This window comes from Kogia breviceps, chromosome 12, assembly GCF_026419965.1.
Source record: "Kogia breviceps isolate mKogBre1 chromosome 12, mKogBre1 haplotype 1, whole genome shotgun sequence".
Lineage (NCBI taxonomy): Eukaryota > Metazoa > Chordata > Mammalia > Artiodactyla > Physeteridae > Kogia > Kogia breviceps.
The window spans coordinates 88213822-88236331 of NC_081321.1; the positions used below are offsets into that span (position 1 = coordinate 88213822).

At 41.9% G+C, this 22510-nt stretch overlaps 1 long non-coding RNA gene across 3 annotated transcripts in view; it reads right to left on the bottom strand.

Annotated features, from left to right (window-relative positions):
• Positions 1 to 22510, bottom strand: part of LOC131767040 (uncharacterized) — a 93494-nt gene that overhangs the window by 24917 nt on the left and 46067 nt on the right. The window lies entirely within an intron of this gene.

Here is a 22510-nt window from a genome sequence, read left to right on the forward strand (position 1 = left end):
AAAGATGTCGGTTATGTTTACTACTCTGTAATCCAGTTACTGGCATTAATTTTCTTGGAGATACTCTTCACTGCAATTCCAGAGGTGAAAGAGGGTACACAGGGATGGGGAGAGACATGTTAGTCTTTCAAGAAAAGTAAGGGGACACCTGTCAGAAACTACTGGGTGTGTGGCGAGCACAATATGGAGAAGCAACAAATGAATGGTGTTCTAGGAACAAATCGTATGGGTGAGGGATGAAGGAGGGAGGGATTTCTAGCAACTGCCGTGAGAAGATTCAAGGAAAGGGAGAGGTTTCTAGAGAGGACTTAGGAGGATGTGACTCTGATGCACTATGCCGAGTCCCTGCACCAAGCCTTCAAGAAGCATCAGAGCAGCCTTTCTTAAAGAAGCGTGGCGAGATTAAGCCCCAGTTCCTACATCGTGCTTTGTACATAGTGAATTAATTTTCCTGTGCATCTAGAATAGTGTTAACTACATAGCATCCTCGATGGAGAGAAAAAAGTCTCTCCAGTCCAGAGTTCTGTGGTTCAGGTGAACCCTGGTTGAGAAAGGCTATCTTAAAGAAAAGATCAAAATTATTCTGCAAGGCTTCTAGAATCAGATTTGTGTTTTCTTTTAATGTAACACAGGGAAGATCCTGGGCCCTAGGGCTCCAGCTGTATCCAGGTCTCACAGACCTGTACCTTTTCTGCATTGAACATAGCAATTACAGCTGTGTATACTTAGCAATTACTGTGCCAGACACTGTGCTAAGCACTTTACGTGCACTTTCCAATTGCATCTTCATGACAATCTTATGAGGTAAGTACTATTAGAATAACTCCCACTTTTCAGATGAGAAAACTAAGGCATAAAGATGTTAGGTACTATGTGCAAGGCACACAGCCAATAAGTAGCAAAATTTGAATCCAAACCTGCCTGATGTCTGTGTAAATGCTATGCTATTGTGTTGCTTTTGCGATCAGAAAAAGTCAGTAAAGTCGTATTTGAGAGAAAAAATTTCAGAAGAGATTGAAATGAGAAAAACAGAATTGGGAAATAACTTTAACACATTTTTCCTCACTCCATTTCCGTATCTCCCCACTACATAGAATCCCATACTCATGCTAGTCTCAAAGCAAGGTCCATGCTCACAAGCATACCAATCCACATCAGTGTGTTCAGTAAACATTCACTGGGCATTTACCATGTACCAGGCACTGTTGAAGGTGATTGGGGATACAAACCCAACTTGAAAGTCCCTATCCCCAAAATGCTCACAGTGTGAGAAGTCCATAACCAAAGCCTGTACAAAGTGCTACAGGATGCCAGGAGGAATATGCGGGTTGAGTAACAAAGCTTCGTAAGGGACATCTGAGCTGAGCTTGAGTTTGCTATGTACAGGAGAAAGACTGTTCCCACCAAAAGAACTGGCTCCAACAAAAGCTCGTGCATTTGATGTGTTTACAGAACACAAACATGTCTCATGATGGGACACATGAGTAGCAGAATTTCAGGCGAGGAAAGGACACAACCAGAAAGATCACTCTGGCTGCAGTATGGAGAATGGAGTGGCGAAGGGACAGACAGTAAGAAAAGAGACCAGATAGAAGGCTGCTGCATCAGTACATGTGAGGGGTAAGCAGGGCCTGGACTGGAGTAGTGGCAGGAGGTGTAAAAAAAAAAGGGGAGGGAGTCAAGAAATGCTTAGAAGCTGGAATAAACACAATTTGGCAGTGTGGAAAGGCAAGAAAGAGCTCACTTTAAAACTCAGATGGGAATGACTTTGGGAAAAAGATAATCCAAAATACTGGCTCGGCCAAACTGTGAACTAAGCAACTTTGGGTTTGGGAGCAGGAGGGTGAAGCTAAGATTTATTTCAAGGAATTTGCAAATTTGTAGGGCCACCAAGCATCATTTACATAATGAATGAAAAAATGTCTTGGATATCAAGTACATCTATTTTACAAATACTGTATCACATGTTGATGTGATAAAAGTTCATTCATAGGGCTTCCCTGGTGGCGCAGTGGTTGAGAATCCGCCTGACGATGCAGGGTACACGGGTTCATGCCCCGGTCTGGGAAGATCCCACATGCCGCGGAGCGGCTGGGCCCGTGAGCCATGGCCGCTGAGCCTGCGCATCCAGAGCCTGTGCTCCGCAACGGGAGAGGCCACAACAGTGAGAGGCCCGCATACCGCAAAAAAAAAAAAAAAAGTTCATTCATAAGCATTCCTCAATTCATAATATCCTTTTGACCATCTGTATTTTCTCAGTCAAAATATATTAATGATAAACAGGTATCATGTGTGGAAACGAGATCCACAAAGTTCAGGTTTAAAAAAAAACCCTCAAAATTAAAAAGACTTAGAACTATTGGCAACTAGTTTCAGAAAGTCAAATTGAACTATCTTGGTCATGAAAGAATACTGGGATCTCTCTCATAAGGGAAGGAGATGAACAAGCAAGTTGTGCAAAGATGGAGACATCATGGGGTCTCAGTTACAACCAAAACCTGAGTCTTGTTGTATTATAGGGGTAAGATAAAGGAATTTATAAAATCCTTTTTTTCCCCACGATGAATTATGACTTTCAAGCCTATATTTTGTCTTCAAAGTTAAACAAACTAAACAATTTTTCTTGTTTTTCTCTCCTGCTGTAATAATTCCCTCCTCCTCCCCTCTATCTCAAGACAGATGATAAGCTCATCAGGAATAAAGTCATGAACTAACTCAGTAAAGAAAAATACATGTTGATAGATGTAAAACACTACTACCTTATTTTACCCAAAACAAACACTCCTGAAACGAAAACTTTTACTGTCTTAATGTCTGTGACTTATTTGTGGTTTTAAGTTATTATTGTGGTATTAAATGAATCAATTTTCATACCAAAAGTACATTAAACAATAGAAATTAATGAAGTTAATTTTATACTAAAATTTTATGTGAGCCATACAAGGTCACCAACTATTCAATAGTAAAAATGAAAAACAAAAAGAATCTATATAGGCCAAAGAATGTAGTCACAATGTACATTTTCAAGCACATACATGCAAGAAGAAATTAAAAGTAATTCTAATTGGAGACACTTCTGGTTAAACAAAGCAGTCTGCACATATGCATTTACCTTAAACACCTCCTGAAAACCTATTAAAATGGCATTAAATGGATGTTTTGGAGTAAAGCTTAAGCCCAATAAGACAATGAAAATGAGAAAGAAGATGACAGTAGAAAAGAGCTATCAACAAAATTTGGAAACTGGAAATTAGATGAGTAAGAGATAATTAATGGAAGAAGACATAAAGTATTGAAAAATTAAGCCTACAAGAGGCAAGGGAAGCCAAAAGCAAGATGACATGTGCTGGAACCAGCTTATACCAGCTCACGAGAGCATATTGTTAAATTTTTAAGAATTTTACAAGCTGGTTGAAATTAATCATTATTAAAAATTAAGTTATGTAAATTTCAATTAATAAGTTATATTTAAAACAAAAGTAATAAATGCTCAAAATTCCTTACTTCCTGGGACTTCCCTGGTGGTCCAGTGGTAAAGAATCCACCTTCCAATGCAGGGGACGCAGGTTCAATCCCTGGTCGGGGAACTAAGATCCCACATGCCGCAGGGCAACTAAGCCTGCACGCAATGAGAGAGCCCGTGTGCCACAAACTACAGAGCCCACGTGCCCTGGAGCCTGCACGCCACAACTGGAGAGGGAAAACCTGCAGGCCACAACTAGAGAGAAGCCAGTGAGCTGCAATGAAAGATCCCAAATGCCTCAACGAAGATACTGCATGCTGCAACTAAGGCCCGATACAGCCAAAAAACAAAACAAAAACAAAAAAATTCTCCTTATTCCTAACTATTTTACTACATTTTATTATTATCTATGCTCTTGAAGTTATTAACATCTCGTGTCTGTAAGGTAAGAAGAATGGTGTGCCACTGCTCAACCCTTCCCAACTCTATTCAGTGAGGTCATCATGATGGTAGGTTGAATTCAGCTATGGTGGGAATATTTACATCATGGGAATGAACAAACACTACCAATCAGGACTTTTTCCACTAGAGAGCCAATTAAACATTTACCAGCACATCACAGTGAAATACCCTACAGAACCCCATAATGGCTTAGGAATCAGATACCTAGTACATCTAAGAATAAGGGTGTGGGTGGGGTTTAAAACAGGCAACCAGGTTCCCCTCTGTCACCTGCCCCTACACAACCAGGTGATTCCTATTCTACCTCACCAGAGTAAACAGGAATTTCCCTCAGAAGAAGTTATTTCAAAGGTCTCTGCACCTAAGGACTCAAGCACTGAAGATGACTGGGGTATCTTGCTGAAAACAGAAGGATCAGGTGAAAGATCTCCTTCCCCCAGTCAATCCCAAGAACACTAGCAGCTAGGACCCTTCTGGCAGGGAAAATGGCCCAGAAGAAGGATCTGAAGAGAATGAAAGTTAGGTATCTTCCAACACAATGGCCAGATACCAGCCTTTTCATGCTCAGTGAGGCCACCGTTCATTCATTCATTCATTCATTCAAGAGATATGCACTGAATACATGCTAGTGTCCCAGCCCTGCTTCAGGTACAACAGACAAATTAGTGAACAAAATAAAGATCCTGACCTTATGGAGCTTTAATTCTTCTGGATAAAGATAGATAATAAATAAATACAGTATACCGGTGAACCTAACAAAGCATATGATATCCCTGATACCATGTCAGGTGGCAATAATACCAATGGAAACTAAAGCAGAGTTAGGCCCAGGTAGAAGTTTTATAGAAGGTCATTGGGGAAGGCCTCTCTGACAAAGTGTTATTTGAGCAGAGACCTGAAAGAAGTGAAGAAATAAGCTGAGTGAACATCCAGGAGTTATTCTTTCTAGACAGAGGGAATAGCAAGTAAGTATAAAGGCCCCAAAGTGATAACAATCTTGATATTAGTTCACCTTGAGAACTACGATGTGTAGTTTAGCTGGAGGAAGAAATGTGGAGAGCAGTAGGAGATGAGGTCAGCGAGATACAGTGAGGCCAGATCACATAGGCCTTGGAGGGTAAACACAGTAAGCCCACACAGAGTCTGCAATGAGGTTTTCAGTGTCTCATTCTGAAATATGAAGGCACAGTCAGTGGTCAATACATGTTTGAGGAAACCCTCTCATATGAAGAAAAGAGACCTGGGCTCTCTATTCTGTTCCATTAATCTATGGGTCTTTTTTTGAACCAATATCACACTGTTTTGATTATGGCAGCTTTGTAGTATATAGCCTGAAGTCTGGAAGGGGTATACCTCCAGTTTTGTTCTTTTTTCCTCAGGATTGCATTGGAAGTTTGAGGTCTTCTGTGATTCCATATAAATTTTAGGATTATTTGTTCCAGTTCTGTGAAAAATGACATGCTTATTTTGACAGGCAGGGATTACATTAAATCTGTAGATTGTTTTGGGTAATATGACCATTTTAGTAATATTAATTCTTCCAATCCAAGAGCATGGATATCTTTCCATTTCTTTGAATCATCTTCAATTTCCTTCATCAATGTTTTATAGTTTTCAGCATATATGTCTTTAGTCTCCTTGGTTCAGTTTATTCCTAATTTTTTTTGATGCAATTTTAAATGGGATTTTTTTTTTTACTTTCTCCTTTTGATTATTCATTATTAGCATATAGAAAGCCAACACATTTCTGTATATTAATCTTGAATCCTGAAACCTTGCTGAATGTTATTAGTTTAACAGTTTTGGGGAGGTGACTTTAGGGCTCACTATATAGAGTATAATTGTCATTTATAAATAGTGACAGTTTTCCCTCTTTGCTTCCAATTTGGATACTTTTATTTCTTTTTCTTGTCTGTAACCTTCCATTACTAGGTTGAATAGAAGTGGTGAGAGTGGACATCATTGTCTTGTTCCTGAATTTAGTGGGAAGGCTTTCAGCTTTTCACTGTTGAGTATTATGTTGGCTGTGGGTTTGTATTATGTGGCTGTTTAATAAAATGGCTTTTATTGTGTTGAGATATGTTTCCTCTATACTCATTTTGATGAGAGTTTTTATCAGAAATAAACCCACATACATACAGTCAATTAATCTACGACAAAGGAGGCAAGAATTACAATGGAGAAAAGACAGTCTCTCCAACAAGTGGTGCTGGGAAAACTGGACATATAGAACAATGAGATTAGAATATTCCCTCACACCATATACAGAAATAAAATCAAAATGGTTTAGAGACCTAAATGTAAGACCTGAAACCATAAATCTCCTGGAAGAGAATATAGGTGGAAAACCCTTTGAAATAAACCACAGCAATATTTTCTTGGATCAGTCTCCTAAGGCAAAAGAAATAAAAGCAAAACTAAACAAATGGGGCCTAATTAAACTTAAAAGCTTTTGCATAGCAAAGGAAATCTTCAACAAAATGAAAAGACAATCTAGAGAATAGGAGAAAATATTTGCAAATGATGCAACCAACAAGAGGTTAATATCTAAAATATACAAACAGCTCATACAACTCAATATCAAAAAAAAGGAACAATCCAATTAAAAATGCACAGAAGACTTGCATATACATTTTTCCAAAGAAGACATACAAATGGCCAACAGGTACATGAAAAGATGCTCAAACATCACTAATTATTAGAGAAATGTAAATCAAAACCACAATGAGTATCACCTCACACCTGTCAGAATGGCTATCATCAAAAAGTCTACAAATAACAAATGTTGGTGAGGATGTGGAGAAAAGGGAACCCTCCTACACTGTTGGTAGAAATGTAAATTGGTGCAGTCACTATGGAAAACAGTAGGCAGGTTCCTTAAAAAAATAAAAATAGAACTACTACATAAGCCAGCAATTCCACTCCTGGATATTTATTGAAAAAAACCCCATTAATTTGAAAAGATACATGTACCCCAATGTTTATAACAGCACTAATTACAATAACCAAGACATGGAAACAACCCAGGTGCCCAACAACAGACAACTGGATTAATCAAAATGTGGTATACATACACACACACACACACAATGGAATATTACTCAGCCATAAGAAAGGATGTAATACTGCCATTTGCAGCAACATGGATAGACCTAAAGAATATTATGCTTAGTGAATAAGTCACACAGAGAAAGACAAATACTACATGATATCACTTATACATGGAATAAAAAAAATAATACAAATGAATGTATATGCAAAACAGAATCAGACTCAGAGAAAACAAACTTGCAGTTACCAAAAGAAACAGAAAAGTGGGGAGGGACAAATTAGGGGTATGGGATTAACACATACAAACTACTATATATAAAATAGATAAGCAGTAAGGACATACTGTATAGCATAGGAAATTATACCCATTATCTTATAACAACCTATAACAATATAATCTGCAAAAGTACTGAATCACTCTGCTGTACACCTGAAACTAACACAGTATTTTACATCAATTATACTTCAATTTAAAAAGAAAAACAGAGACCAAAGCAAACAGAAAAGCAGAGAGCCAAGGAAAACTTCTACAAAACTATAATTAATTATAATTGTAGACATCAACTCCATTATCAGGATAGAGCAGATTAAGTAAACAATAACCCAAAATAAGTAAGTCTAGAGCTGAACAATACAGCTAAGTAAAATAGAAATTAACTGATAGCAGTAGGCTTGGTAGCTGGACACTTTGTTTTAAAGTATACTTAGGTTACTTAGAAAAATTGACATATTGGTATGGAACCCAGAGTATAAATATTACAAATATTGTGTGAAATATATCAGGGAGCAAGCTACCAACGGAAGGGTCAGAAAACAAATCATAGAGCACCAGGCTTCTTGCACTTCCTGTGTGTGTTTCCACTTTGTTTACCCTTATTTGTAATTAAAAACAACTAAAACCTTACATTCTCGCCAGTCTTGGCTGTGTTTGGGGGGAACCAAGGGAAGGGAATTTTTTCCCAGCTTGCACCAAAAATGCTAGTGAGTAGGAAACCCCCAGCCCCCCTCCTGGGTGCCCCCTTTCCTCTCATACCACCACTACACTCAACAACTTTTGACACCGATTGTGGGGGGTTCCTCCACAATAAGCAATTCTCCAACACCAGCTAGGTGCCCTACAATTCAACTCAAGTCTGACACCATCTACCAGGAGATCCTATAGGTTAAGGGCTCAGTCCTACAAGATTATCTTCCTCCACCTTCAGAGACCAATTGCTTCTGATCAACCGGCTATAGATTGGAGGTTCCCACGACCCCCTCCTTGGGTTTAGATTAATTTGCTAGAGCGGCTCACACAACTCAGAGAAATATTTTACTTACCAGATTACCAGCTTCTTAGAAAAGGATATGTAACTCAGAAGCAGCCAGATGGAAGAGGTGCACAGGGCCATATGGAGAAAGGGCCCTGAACTCCTGCTCTCGGAACACAGCACTCTCCCCGAACCTCCATATGTTCGCCAACTAGAAGCTCTCTGAACCCTGTCGTTTCGGGTTTTTATGGAGGCCTCATGACACAGGTGTGATTGATTACATCATTGGCCATCTGTGATTAATTCAACCTGACTCCCTACTCAGAGGTCAGGGAGTGAGACTAAGTTCCAACCCTCTAATCACCTGGTTGATTCCTCCAGCAACCAGCCCCCAAACTTGGGTGTTTTCCAAAAGTCACCTCATTAACGTAAAAAAAGACACCATTTTGGCTCTCATCACTTAGGAAATTCCAAGGGTTTTAGGAGCCCTGGGCCAGGAACTGGACGAAGACCAAATACGTATTTTTTGTTATAAATTGGGATATCTCAGCTTGCTTTCATCATCATCATCATGATCAAGCAAAGTGGTAACAGTAGGACCCAAATTGTGAGGACAGTGAAGGTAAAACTCAGGACAGTGTTATAAGTACTTAGCAGTAGCTTCTCTCCCCTGGAAAATCTTCCAGAGTTAAATCCTAGAGATCCTCTTTTATATTTTCTGAAAGGAGTCCAAACTTCTTTTTCATCACCCTCCCATACTGATATCCTATTATATTGTACACTCTTACTTTCTCCAGTGCAAAACACAAGATAGACGGATTCTCAGGAGAGAACAGATGCAAACATTACATACATTATCTCATTCAATACTCACATCAACAAGGAAGGATTCCTATATCTTTTTAAAATTGAGGCTCAGAAAGACAAGTAACTTGTCCAAAGTCACAAAGCTGGAATTGGCAGAGCAAGAATTTCATGCCTATCTGTATGATTCCCAAATTATGTTTTATGTTACTATACCACACTAAAAAAATGATTTACAGTCAATTCTGAAGAAACCAGTGCTAAATAATTGCTCTCTTCTATGTATTTGGCAGCCAGACAGGATGAAAGAAAGGGAGGGAAGGGAGGCCATCATCAACCAGCCTCTTTTTCTCACCTCTGAGGTTTCGGGAATAATAACTAGATGAAATAAGTACTTACTCTATGACACTAAGGGCTTTGTATCAATACAATTAACCTCATTCAAGTCCTCACAACAACCTGAAGGCATAGCCAGTGTTATTATTCCTAACTTACAGATGGGAAATGGAGGCCAAAAGATTAGGTCACTTAACTAGTTAGCAGTAAAGCTGGGCTCAAGATAGGCAGGCCCTAAGTGATACCATCTACCCATCAAGGGAAGGACAGTGTACTCAGCTCGGCTGCATGAACCCATATGCCTCTTCTTTGTGTATCTCATCTAGGGAGGCTTTCTCAGCATCCCTTGATACCAATTCATTTCTAGCTTTGAGTCTGAATGTCTTAGAAAATTGTCTAGCTATCCTTGCAGCCCAGATATTATATCCTGGGACTCCACTTCCTGGTTCAGAATTGGTTTCATCAAACATTGTCATGGGCCATCTATTGCCTGCCAGAGTCACATCCTACACATGATCTCATTTTCTGCTCTCAGCAACGCTGTGTGGTGTTTCTACTACCACCCTTGGTTCACAGACAGGGGCTCTGTGGCTCAGAGAGGTATGTTAACAGAGCTGGTATGGGGCAAAACCAGGACATGAGCTCAGGTCTTTGGATTCCATGTCTAGTTATTTGTACCACATAGAAGGCTGGGTCTCAGAAGTAGATAATCCAGTCTTCTTAAAAAGGAGACAACAGGCCCAAAATGGAGTCACTTGTGCTAAGCCCCATGTCAGCAAACCAAGACCTAATACCGAACCTAACTGCAGTTACAACCTCCCCAGGGAATGTAGTCTTTTTTTTTAATTGAAGTATAGTTGATGTACAATATTATATGTTACAGGTGTACAATATAGTGATTCACAATTTTTAGAAGTTATACTCCATTTACAGTTATTATAAAATATTTCCTGTGCTGTACAATATATCCTTGTAAATTATTTGATACACTGTAGCTTATTCTCTAGATGGCATGCCCGATTTGTTGGATGAGCCAATTTGATCTTTAAACTTCACTCAGTTGAATTTTGTTTTCTAACAGCCCTCATTCCAGTTGCATTACAAAACTTGGTCCTATTTCCTAAGGCCCAATAGTCAATCCCCAACTCAGATCATAAGAGGAGGAAGCTGCCTAGGGGTGGACGTCAAGGGGACACCACTTGGCCATCTTCCCTGAAGGCTGTCTGTTTCATTTTCTACCGCTACTCTCTCATCATAATCCTAACAAGCCTCTGTTAATATAACACCTTTACAATTGTGGAGGGGGTGCAGCTCTCAGAAGAGCAACCACTTCCCTGCCTACCCTACCTGCACACTGCCCTCCTGCCCTCTGCACTCTCTCCCTTCACCTGGTCAGACACACACGTAGCCTTTGGGCAGCCCTCCACCTTTGAAACTCCACAGCAAACACAGTAAGAGCTTCCTGTGCACCAGAGTTGAGAAAATTACCTCATCTTAAAAGACCAGGCCGCAAGCCTCCTGGTCTTAACACTTGCTGAAACAGAAGCAAAAAGTAAAAAGTTGCTGGTCTGGAGGCCGCCATTCCTGGTCTGGCAAACTTATTGTATGTACTCTTCACTATAAGGAAAGGAGGGAATTGGAGATGAAGGAGTGCCTGGGTTGGTTGGAGGTACCCATCCTTGTTTTTCTTGGTGTCAATTAACATAATTTAAAAGACAAGGGGGAAAAACTGGATATCTGTGTGCCTGCTTTCACGCTTTGAACTCTTCTGTCCTTTGGGGCTGATTATGGCCAAGTGACCCATATTTAAAAAGCATTTACAATAAAATGATGCACTTTCTTTTGTGCCATCAGCTTCCCAAGGAAAAGCAAAAATGTTTTTAAATTGTCCCCTTTTGTCAGTGCTAATGGCTGTGCTATATTTCAGCTAGTGCCCCTTGTGGGCATAGAAAGGGACGGGTAATAAAGGCACAGCTGTAGACACTTTATGGCCTGCTTTCGGGGTGGGGCGGGGAGGAGGGGAGTGGAGGCAAGAAACAGATTGACTGTGTGTCAACAAATGCAGCTGGGAAAGGAGAAAGCTGTTAAAGAGCTCTGCAACATAAAGTCCAAGATAAATGATGTTCCTATTTGGAAAGGAAAAAAAAATGGAGGTGAAATTCAATAAAGGCTGGCTGAAAAGAGAAGGCCAAAGGCCTTTCTCTGCAGCTAGGCAGCTCCCAAGAAAAATGAGCAAGAGTAGCCATAGGCAAGGGTGGTGTGCAGCCCAGAGAGACAACAAAAACCCATCCAGCTGACGCATTATGACACCAGGTCTGGCAAAGCTGCGCTCAAGGGAGCACCTCCAGGCTGGGGGTGGGGATGGTCTGGTTCACAGAAATGCCCCAGGACACTGACACAGTCCTGCTTCAGGGCTCAGTCAGGCTTTGCATTTGGGGAAAAGGCAGAAAAGCATAAGATGACCCCTCAGGGGAGAGGCTGGGTCATGTTATGATAGTGAACACATTGCTTCGGGGGTCAGACCAGATCAAGCCCCAGCTCTGCACCAACTGGCTTTGAGAAGGCAGTGTGTCTATGAGGGGTGCTGGCCCTGGCATCTCTGCAGCCCTTGATAGTTTATGAAAACTTTCCCTTCCATCATCTCATTTGAATCTCACAAACATCCTGTAAGGCCAGTTGGGATCCTTGACCCCCAATTTACAGAGGAGAAAACTAAGGTTGGAGGAGGTGAAGCGCTTGCTGAGGGTCACACTCTATACACTGTAACAAGTGCAAGAGGCAGGACTTGTCTCCAGGAGCACCTGCCTCTGGAGCTCATGCTCTTCCTTTTCTATCCCACTGGCCTCAGTGAATGCAGAGAGAGACTTTCCTTCACAGGAAGCCCAAAGGGAAGACCTCCAGGAAGAAGCAGCTGAGTTTTCTTCCTACAGATGTTGATGGGCACCAGCTTTAAAGTAAGTTGTATCCATTAGGATGCAAGAAACAGAAACCTCTACTCAATCTGACTTAAATAGAGGGAATGAATTATCTCAAAAAACCAGAAGTCCAAGGTAGTTTATTCGACAGCTCATAATGTTAAGGAGAACATTGCTTCACCCCAAACCTAGTAGCAAGATGACAGAAATCCCAAACATGACATCACATCCAGATATAACAATATCTAAGGTCACCTTTCCCTGTGGTTGCCTCTTAAGACTAAGGAAACTTTTCCCAAATCCTCCCAATAGACCTCCTGAAGAATCTCTGGACAGGGTTGAGTCACCCGCCCATTCCTGAACCAATTACTATTAAGGAGAGTAGGATTACCTGCAGTTAAATAAAGCCCATACATGGAAACAAGGCCAAGGTCAGCTTCCCCAAAGCCCATGGCAAGGGATGGAGACAAAAGAAAAGAAAGGCTGACACTGAATGGGTAGGCAACCATTAGTGGCCACTAAACAAATAGTATCCTGTAAAGAGGTGTAAGAAATACACAGGCTTTGACTACATACCCACCCAAATGGCTAAAATGAAAAAGATGAAATGTCCCAAAAGATTAAACAAGTTGGCAACCAGATCTCACAGACATAGCTGATGGTAGTATGAAGAGTATATACACTTCAGCACTGACTAATGCTGAATATATGTGTACTCCATGACCCAGCAATTCTACTCCTAGTATTGAACCCAGAGAAATCCATCCTTATGTTCACCATAAGACATGTATAGAATGTTCATATATTCATAAGAGCCTAAAATTGGGAAGCCACCCAAATGCCCATCAACAGTTGATCAGGTAAATAAATTGAGGCAGATTCACACAGCAATGAGAATAAACAATCTATACCACATGCAACAATGTGTATGAATGTCACAAACATACTGTTGAACAAAAGAAGCCAAGGGATATGTTACCTCACAAAAACTGGAAGCCCAAGGTGGTTGATAGGTAGCTCTATGATAACGAAAGAGAATATCCTGTGTTAGGCCACTTATACAAAGTGCAAAACAGGCAACCAATCTATACAGGTAGAAGTCACGGTAGAAATTACCCTTGGAAGGTTAGTGCCTGGAAGGGAGCAGGGAGAGGGCTTGATGGGTATTCAGACATTGAGATGCGCCTGTATGTATATCTCGATATTTTTTTATTATTATTATTTTAAAAAAAATTTTATGTGGACTTTTTTTTTTTTTTGCGGTACGCGGGCCTCTCACTGTTGTGGCCTCTCCCGTTGCGGAGCACAGGCTCCAGACGCGCAGGCTCAGCGGCCATGGCTCACAGGCCTAGCCACTCCGCAGCATGTGGGATCTTCCCGGACAGGGGCACGAACCCATTTCCCCTACATTGGCAGGCGGACTCTCAACCACTGCGCCACCAGGGAAGGGAAGCCCCTATGTGGACCATTTTTAAAGTCTTTATTAAATTTGTTACAATATTACTTCTGTTTTATGTTTTGGTTTTTTGGCCGCGAGGCATGTGGGATCTTAGCTCCCTGACCAAGGATCAAACCTGCACTCCCTGAATTAGAAGGCAAAGTCTTAACTACTGGACTGCCAGTGAAGTTCCTATCTCAATATGTTAAAACACAGACTCTGGAGCCATACAAGCTTGGATGTGAATACTTGATGCATCAATTACTTGCAGTGTGACTTTGGGCAAGTGACTTCACCTCTCTGAAACTCATTTTTTCATCTATTACATGGGGATAATTATAATACTCATGCAATAGAGGATTGTGAACAAGAAATTAGACAATGAATATAAAGTGTTTAGCACAATATCAAGCACATAGTAAGTAATCAATAAATAGTATCTATTATTTTTATTATTACTACTGATAACAACGACAGTGCCTTCTCAGGCATTGAGCATACTGGTTCTGAAGGACCTCAAGAGTAAAGTTAGCAAATTTAGGGTCATTGGTGACAGAAGGCCTCACTGCAATGAGCTAAAGAAGGCCAGGAAGAAAATGGCAGGCTCCACAAGGTAACCCAGACCAGTGCTTCTCAAACTTTACTGGACATACAAATGTCCTGGGACCCTGGCCAGATTCGGATTCTGCATTTCTAACAAAGTCGTAGGTGGAGCCGATGATGCTTTGAATAGCAGAGACCACACTTTGAATAGCAGGGCTCTAGGTCTTGGAGAACGCATGAGTCAGAGGAGTTTGAGAGAAATTTGGAATGAGGGAGGGTAATTTTCCCACTCATGGTGGGGACAGATCTAGAGATATAATGTGTGTAGCTCCTATAATGAATTCCATCTCCCATAACATGCACAGTGGTTCTGTTCCCTGATTCAACCTTGACTGCTATACCTGCCATAAGGAAGAGTTCTCTTTTTAAATTGAAAATGTGAGACAGGCAAATTGTATAAGAAAAAGAAAGAAAGTAAAAGAAAGGCAATTAGAAACTCCAGGAAATAAAAAGCTCTGCCCCAAAGGAAATATAATAAAAGGCAATAACTTGACTCTGTGATGAAGAATAGTTACTGATTTAAAATTTTTAGAATCAATGAATAGAGAAAGTATGGAAGGGTTAAGTGTCATTACCTAACAGAATTTAAAAGTATCGATCTTGACAACACAAAAATAAAAGTTTGAAAAGTGGAAGTAAGGAGAAAGAGTTGAAGGGAAAGCAAGGGCACTTAAAAACTCATTTTAGGAAATGATGAGTCAAAAAAATACTGCTAAAACTCTCTTACAGTTTATAGAAAGAGGACAGACCTTTGCCTTATTTCCTATTTATTCCCAATGTCTGGAATAGTGTCTGGAACAGAGAAGGTGTTCAACAATACTGGTCAAATGAAAAGAGACTAGAGAATATTGCAGCCCAAAGGCACCTTAGACCACTCCCCTTACTTTACAGATGAGGAACTCGAGGTGCAGAGAGGTATAGGAACTTGCCTGAAGTCTCACCACTCTTTTGCAGCCAAGGCAGGATTTAAAACTAGATTCTCTATCTCTCAAGTGCTGTGCCCTCTCCTCCATGCTGCCATCCTCAGAAAGAGCCTTCTTTGAGTCCACTCATGGGTGGAAGAGTCACACTGAGGGTTGGCAGAAGACCCTTCCCGTCTCAAGAGTGCATCTAAGTGCTAACACTCTGGGTGTCTTCGTGGAGCACAGGGAGCAGAGTGTGTGGTGGCTGAACTTCACCCAGGAACTAAGACCAGTGATGGGAATGGAAAATCAGTGGGCAGACCCGTGCACCACTCACCCACCGACCAAAGATAATCACAGCAAGCAGTTTAGTGCTGTATTTATAGTCTTTTTTTTAAAAAAAAACATATTTGCAATTGTGATCATATCGTATAGAATTTTATAAACTCTTTTCATTTATTGTTGTAACACAAACATTTTTCCCTATGAAACTATATACTGAAACACTTGGTCTTTGTTTTTGGTTATTTTGGGGGGTTTTTTGGCCACACGGCTTACAGAATCTTAGTTCCTCGACCTCAGCAGTGAAAGCACGGAGTCCTAACCACTGGACCACCAGGGAAACACTTGGTTTTTTAGTAACTTGAATAGTACTGCTTCACATGGCCATACTGTCCTTAGCTTAAGCAATCTCCCTACTACTGGATGATTAGGTTGCTTACTATTTAAGGTTTTTATTATTTTGGGCCTTACTATAAAGGCATCAGCGAATATTTCTGTAAGTAAGCCTTTTAATCTCTTATTACTTGCTTAGTGGAGATTCCTAGAAATGGAATTATTGGATAACAAGGAATAAACGTTCTTAAGGCTTTTGTTACAACCAGCCAAACTGCTTTGAGGCAAGTAAACCTATATTTTCTAAGGGACAATTTAGTGCATCAAATTCTTTGTGACTAGTTACATTTGAGGCTGTAACAATTTGTTTCATCAAAGAATACCAGTCCTTTTAGTCCATGGTCACTTTCCCATCCTTTGTCTATAGAGGGTGTATCATTCAGGTTATTCATTAATTCAATGAACATTGAATAAAAGCTCTCTATATCTCTATATAGTATCTTTATTATATAGTATATAGTCTATGTACATATATGTTATGTACTAATGCTTAATACACATATATTTACATACATTATATTCTTTGATCCAACTAACAACTCTAAGAAATGGTATTGTTATTTTTGTCATTTTACAGCTGAGGAAACTAAATACTTAGAGAACTTGAGTAAATTCTCTAAGGTCATACCACAGTAAGTGGTAGAACTGGAATTCAAAGCCAGGTCCATCTGACTCAAAGCACACTGATTTTCAACCATTAGCCAACAGTTACTGACCACAAGTGTGGGCTGCTGGGCTGTGCCTGTGACACTAACTGCTCAGAGAGGCCTTCAAGGCCCATTATCAGTCTCTCTCCTCATCTCCCAATATCTGTTTAGTCTGATCTCTCATTATTCCAAGTGTGAGCCCTAATCCCCTTCTTGATAGCCATTATTGGGCAAATACATTCTGAGCACTTTCTGTATGCCAGGCCCTGGGCATACAGTGGTAAACAAAAAGACATGGTGCTGTCTCCACGGAGCTTACAGTCCAGTTGTTGGGAGGAGGCAGACAATAAGCAAGTAAACAACTGTGTCATCACGAACTGCAAAAGTGCTTGAGAGAGAACAATCGGGTCATGGGGTAGGAGATGGACAGGGAAAGGCTGGTATGCGATAGACAGCCTGTCACATGCAGAAGTAAGACTGAAGCTGTGAGTTTCAGGCCCACCCCTCTTGGTCCAAGGCTTACTTTCTTCAAGAAAACTAAGGACCCCTAAGATCCCATCTCTGAATAATCCCCCAGGGCTACCCTATCTCTATAATTTTTTAGTACTTTTGTTCCAGCTCTTTATTTTAATCTTGGTCTCTGGACCAGTGGTCTGCAAACATTTTTGATTGCATATGTCGTAAGCAACCTGAGATGCACATATGTTTTTTCACTTATTTATTAATTTATATACACAAACTACAGTATCAACGGGCAGTCTAAACCTGTGCTATCCAATATAGTAGTCACTAGTCACATGTGGCTATTCAAATTTAAATTCATTTACATATGAAAAAGTTTTTTAGTTCAGTTCCTCAGCTATAATGGCTACATTTCAAGTGCTGATATAAAATATTTCCATCATCACAAAAAATTCTGTTGGACAGTACTGTTCTAAACTTTATACCAAAATAGAAATGTTTAAAGAGTAAGAAAAAATTAACATAGAAATTCCCAATGTTTTCTTCCTACATCTCCTAAGATCATCTAGCACATCCCCAGGAGGCATGCAACCCACCCCCTTTGTTAGAGATCATTGCTTTAGATATCTGATGCATATCGTGAATTAAAAAACAAAAACAAAAACCTGCCTTCTTGGGCTTCCCTGGTGGTGCAGTGATTACGAATCTGCCTGTCAACGCAGGGGATACAGGTTCGAGCCCTGGTCCGGGAAGATCCCACATGCCGCGGAGCAACTAAGCCCACACACCACAACTACTGAGCCTGAGCTCTAGAGCCCGTGAGCCACAACTGCTGAGCCTGCTTGCCACAACTACTGAAGCCCGTGCGCCTAGAGCCCGTGCTCCACAACAAGAGAAGCCACCACAATGAGAAGCCCACCCACCATGACGAAGAGTAGCCCCCACTCGCCACAACTAGAGAAAGCCCACACGCAGCGATGAAGACCCAACACAGCCAAAAATAAATAAATTAATTTAAAAAACCAAAAAAACTGCCTTCTTAACAAGTATTCTTAAAGTTACATATTCAAGTAAATGTTGTTCTAATCCTTATACCCCCATTCTCACCTCCCTATACCCAATATCAAGCCACACTTACCTAACTGCCTGAATTCCCTGAACACCTGATGTGCTCCTTCACACCTGCCTGAACTACTCTGGAATGATGAATTCCCCACTTCCCTGTTTGGTGAACTTGGCTTTCAAAACCCACCTTTAAGTCACCTCCACTGTGAAGACTTGCAAGAGCTCCGAGAAAAAAAAAAATCAGTGATTTTTCTCCTTCCATTGTGTTTATTTATTTACTCAACACTTTTTTATTAAAGTGGCTACAGCGAGACATGATGAAGATTGGAATGAAAGAATATATGTAAAGAGGTTAGAACAGCAGTGCAGAGCACACTGAAGGCACTGCCTAAGTGTTAGCTACGATGATGATGCCAATGGGGATAAAGATGCTGCTGCTGGATGTCAGAAAGAGAGATGCCTAATCACCATGCATGATTCAAAAGAAGTCTGGAGCTAGGACTTCCCCGGTGGTGCAGTGGTTAAGAATCCGCCTGCCCATGCAGGGGACATGGGTTCAATCCCTGGTCTGGGAAGATCCCACATGCTGTGGAGCAACTAAGCCTGTGTGCCACAACTACGGAGCCTGCACTCTAGAGCCCGCAAGCCACAACTACTGAAGCCCGCACGCCTACAGGGTGTGCTCCACAAAAAGAGAAGCCACCACAATGGGAAGCCCGCACACTGCAACAAAGAGTAGCCCCCGCTCGCCGCAAGTAGAGAAAGCCTACGTGCAGCAACAAAGACCCAAGGCAGCCAAAAATAAATAAATAAATAAATAAAGTCTGGAGCTGCTGAGAAAGGCCCACAAGAAATCGCAGGACAGTGCAGCAGTACTTTGTAATAAAGCATAGGGCATTGTGGGATCACTGAGACAGTATTCTAATTCAGTTTAGGTCCTGGAAGAGGTCAGAAAATACCTCCAAGGAGAGTGTCTTAGTCTGTTTAGGCTGCTATAACAAAATACCACCAACTGGGTGGCTTATAAACAACAGAAATTTACATCTCACGGTTCTGGAGACTGGAAGTCAAGATCAGGGTGCCAGCATGGGTGGGTGAGGACCCTATTTTGGGTTGCAGACTTCTCCTTATGAAGAGGCAAGGGAGCTCTCTCAGGCCTTTTCTATAAGAGCACTAATCTCATTTGTGAGAGCTCCACCCTTATGACCTTATCACCTCCTAAAGGTCCCACCTCCTAATGCTATCAAATTGGGCATTAGGATTTCAATATATGAATTCTGAGGGGAAACAAATATTCAGAGCATAGCAGAGGAGACACAGACTAGAGCTGTATAAATAAATATAAATACATATTCCAAGTAACTGCCAAGCTCCCACCTTTCTAGACTTCCCTGACTTTCTAAAGCCAGCTTACACAAGGCTTTAGGGTCACACTTCCTTTCTGACCCAACAGTCCATGGCTCAGCTTGACCACCCACCTTATCCAGGACACCCAGTTCATAAGTGGCAGTGCCAAGATTCAGGTTTAGATTTGACCAGGAAGGTTCCAGAGGGAAGTCTATGCCAGCTCCCAGGAGACTCACATAGTTCCCTGTATTTTCCTTTCACAACTCTTCTCACAATTTGTAATTACATATTTATACTCTTGTGAGTATGTGTTTACCATCTGTCTCCCCAACTGGACTGTCAGCATTTTGCTCACCACTGTATTCTCAGGGTCAGGCTCTGAGGAACGGTTCAGCAAATGTTGCCATTGGGTTTCCTGGGGCCTGCACACCCCATACCCAAGCCCTGTCCCTACATGCGACCCTGCCCTCCCTCGCTGGGCCCAGCCCCTCCCGACCTGCCTGCAGCACACAGTGCGATGCCACCAGAGCGTGACTCAGCCTGGCTACCCCAGGCACTCCTCTGAGGGTAGCCTCTCCTGTTGTCCCCACCCCCTCTGCTACCCGCCCACTGCGGAAGGCCCAGGTCTGGTGCCTGCAGTCTGGGAACAGATGGAGGTCCAGGACCCCGGGGATTTTCATCACGCCTCGAAACCTCTGACCCCAGGCAGCTCCCCTGAGTTCAACCTGTAGGGCTGAAGGAGAAACCCAATCCTGAGCAATGAAAGGCAACAGCTCCCCAAGCAGCTCACCCGTAAAAGGGCCCATCAAGCCAGCAGGAGCAGGAGGGAAGCCTCAGGAGTTGCTAAGGGAGGGAAGGGGAGCGCCAATGACTGAGCTTATGGGCTTTCTTAACTAGTGGGGTCTCAGTGCTTTCCACAAATCTGCCAAGTTTGGTGGGCCCAGGGCCTACTGGGGAGGCCTAGGCCTGGCTGGGGGTGGGAGGGACCATGGGCGGGGCCAGAATGGGAGGGCGGGGCCCTGGGCGAGAGGATAGGCTCTGGATAAGAAGGGGAGGTGGCCTGATGATAGGTGGGTGAGGTCCTGGTTGAGGGGGCGGCACCTAGAGAGGCAACAGCTTCAGCAGGCATCTCCTCCTAGTATTCCACGCAGAGATTCCAAGAGGGTCTAAGACATTGCAGGGTCAACAGCCCATGTCTAACCGGTAGCCCCCTCCAACCAGTCCACCTCCAGTATACAGACACCGAGATTTCAAAAATGTACATTCTGGGACTTCCCTGGTGGTCCAGTGGTTAAGACTCCACGCTTCCAATGCTGGAGACGTGGGTTCCAACCCTGGTCTGGGAACTAAGATCCCACCTGCCACATGGCCAAAAAAAAAAAAAAAAAAAAAAAATTCTAACTGTTGTAGTGGCTTCCTCTCCTTCAGAGTAAAATCTGAATCTTAGGGCTTCCCTGGTGGCGCAGTGGTTGTGAGTCTGCCTGCCGATGCAGGGGACACGGGTTTGTGCCCCGGTCTGGGAGGATCCCGCGTGCCGCGGAGCGGCTGGGCCCGTGGGCCATGGCCGCTGGGCCTGCGCGTCCGGAGCCTGTGCTCCGCAATGGGAGAGGCCACAGAAGTGAGAGGCCCGTGTACCACAAAAAAAAAAAAAAAATCTGAATCTTAAATGCAAGATTATAAGTACCTTTATTCATTACTATTTCAAATCAACTCTTACTATTACCTTGTAGTATTTTCTAAAAATATTTAAGCATTAAGATACTTTAAAAAGCAATACCTAGGGGCTTCCCTGGTGGCACAGTGGTTGAGAATCCACCTGCCAATGCAGGGGACGTGGGTTCGATCCCTCGTCTGGGAAGATCCCACATGCTGCAGAGCAGATAAGCCCGTGTGCCACAACTACTGAGCCTATGCTCTAGAGCCCACAAACCACAACTACCGAGCCTGAGTGCCACAACTACTGAAGCCCGCATGTCTAGAGCCTGTGCTTCACAACAAGAGAAGCCACCACAATGAGAAGCCTGCACACCACAACTAAGAGTGGCCCCCGCTCATTGCAACTAGAGAAAGCCCATGCGCAGCAGTGAAGAACCAACACAGACAAAAATAAGTAAACAAAATAAATAAATTAAAAACAAAAAGCAACTCCTATATATGTTAGGAAATGGCATAGAACTAAATACACATATTAATGTATGTAAAACTAGTGAAATCTATAAATTCAATAGACTGTATTAATATCAATTTCCTGACTGTGATATTATACTATAGTTATGCAAGATGTCTTGTTTTATTTCTTATAACTACATATGAATCTACGATTGCCTCAAAAAAAGTTTTTTGAAAAGCAACTCAGGTTGGATATGTAACAGAAAATCGTTTCTAATAAGCTATTTTAAAATTTTATTTTTATGTATACCTTGGGTCCACTGAAGGTGCTTGAGGGCAAAAATCGAGTCTGATTAATTTTTGTAATAGTAGGTAGTGATTGAGCCAGGGCTTTGCACATAGTACAAATGAATTTCAATTAATTCCCAGGCCACGGTACACCACCTAAATTAATAAATACATTTACCAGTGTTAGGCTCTGGGAAGGCAAGGACCTCGCCTTCAGGGAGCTGGCAAGAGCACACAGAGGAGTAAACCCACAAATACAGTCCATGTGATCAGTGCAGTGAGTGAGGGAAAGGATGGGTTCACTGAGAGCAATCAGAGGGGGCTTCCTGGAGGAGGCAAAGATGTAGCCTGACAGAGGCAGGCTTACCTTGAAGGCAATGAAGATTAAGCTTCTGGGCCCCTTTAAGGCCCTGGGACAGACCCTAGCAAAGGGTCACATGATTATATGTTTTTGTAAAATTTGAAAATTTAAGATATTTTAATGGCTATCTATTAAAATCACTATTTCTTTTCACCCCAGTTTTCCTTTATCACATTTTCCTTCCATTAGGTGGCATTGTTCTGGCTGAGGGCATTTTGGGGTCTTGCTAAGAGAAGGTTGAGTTTGGGAATATTCTGTTTTAATCACAACTTGGAAAGATGCTTTGAGAACTTTTAAATAAAAGAAGTGAGAAATTGCCAGACTCCTGATAT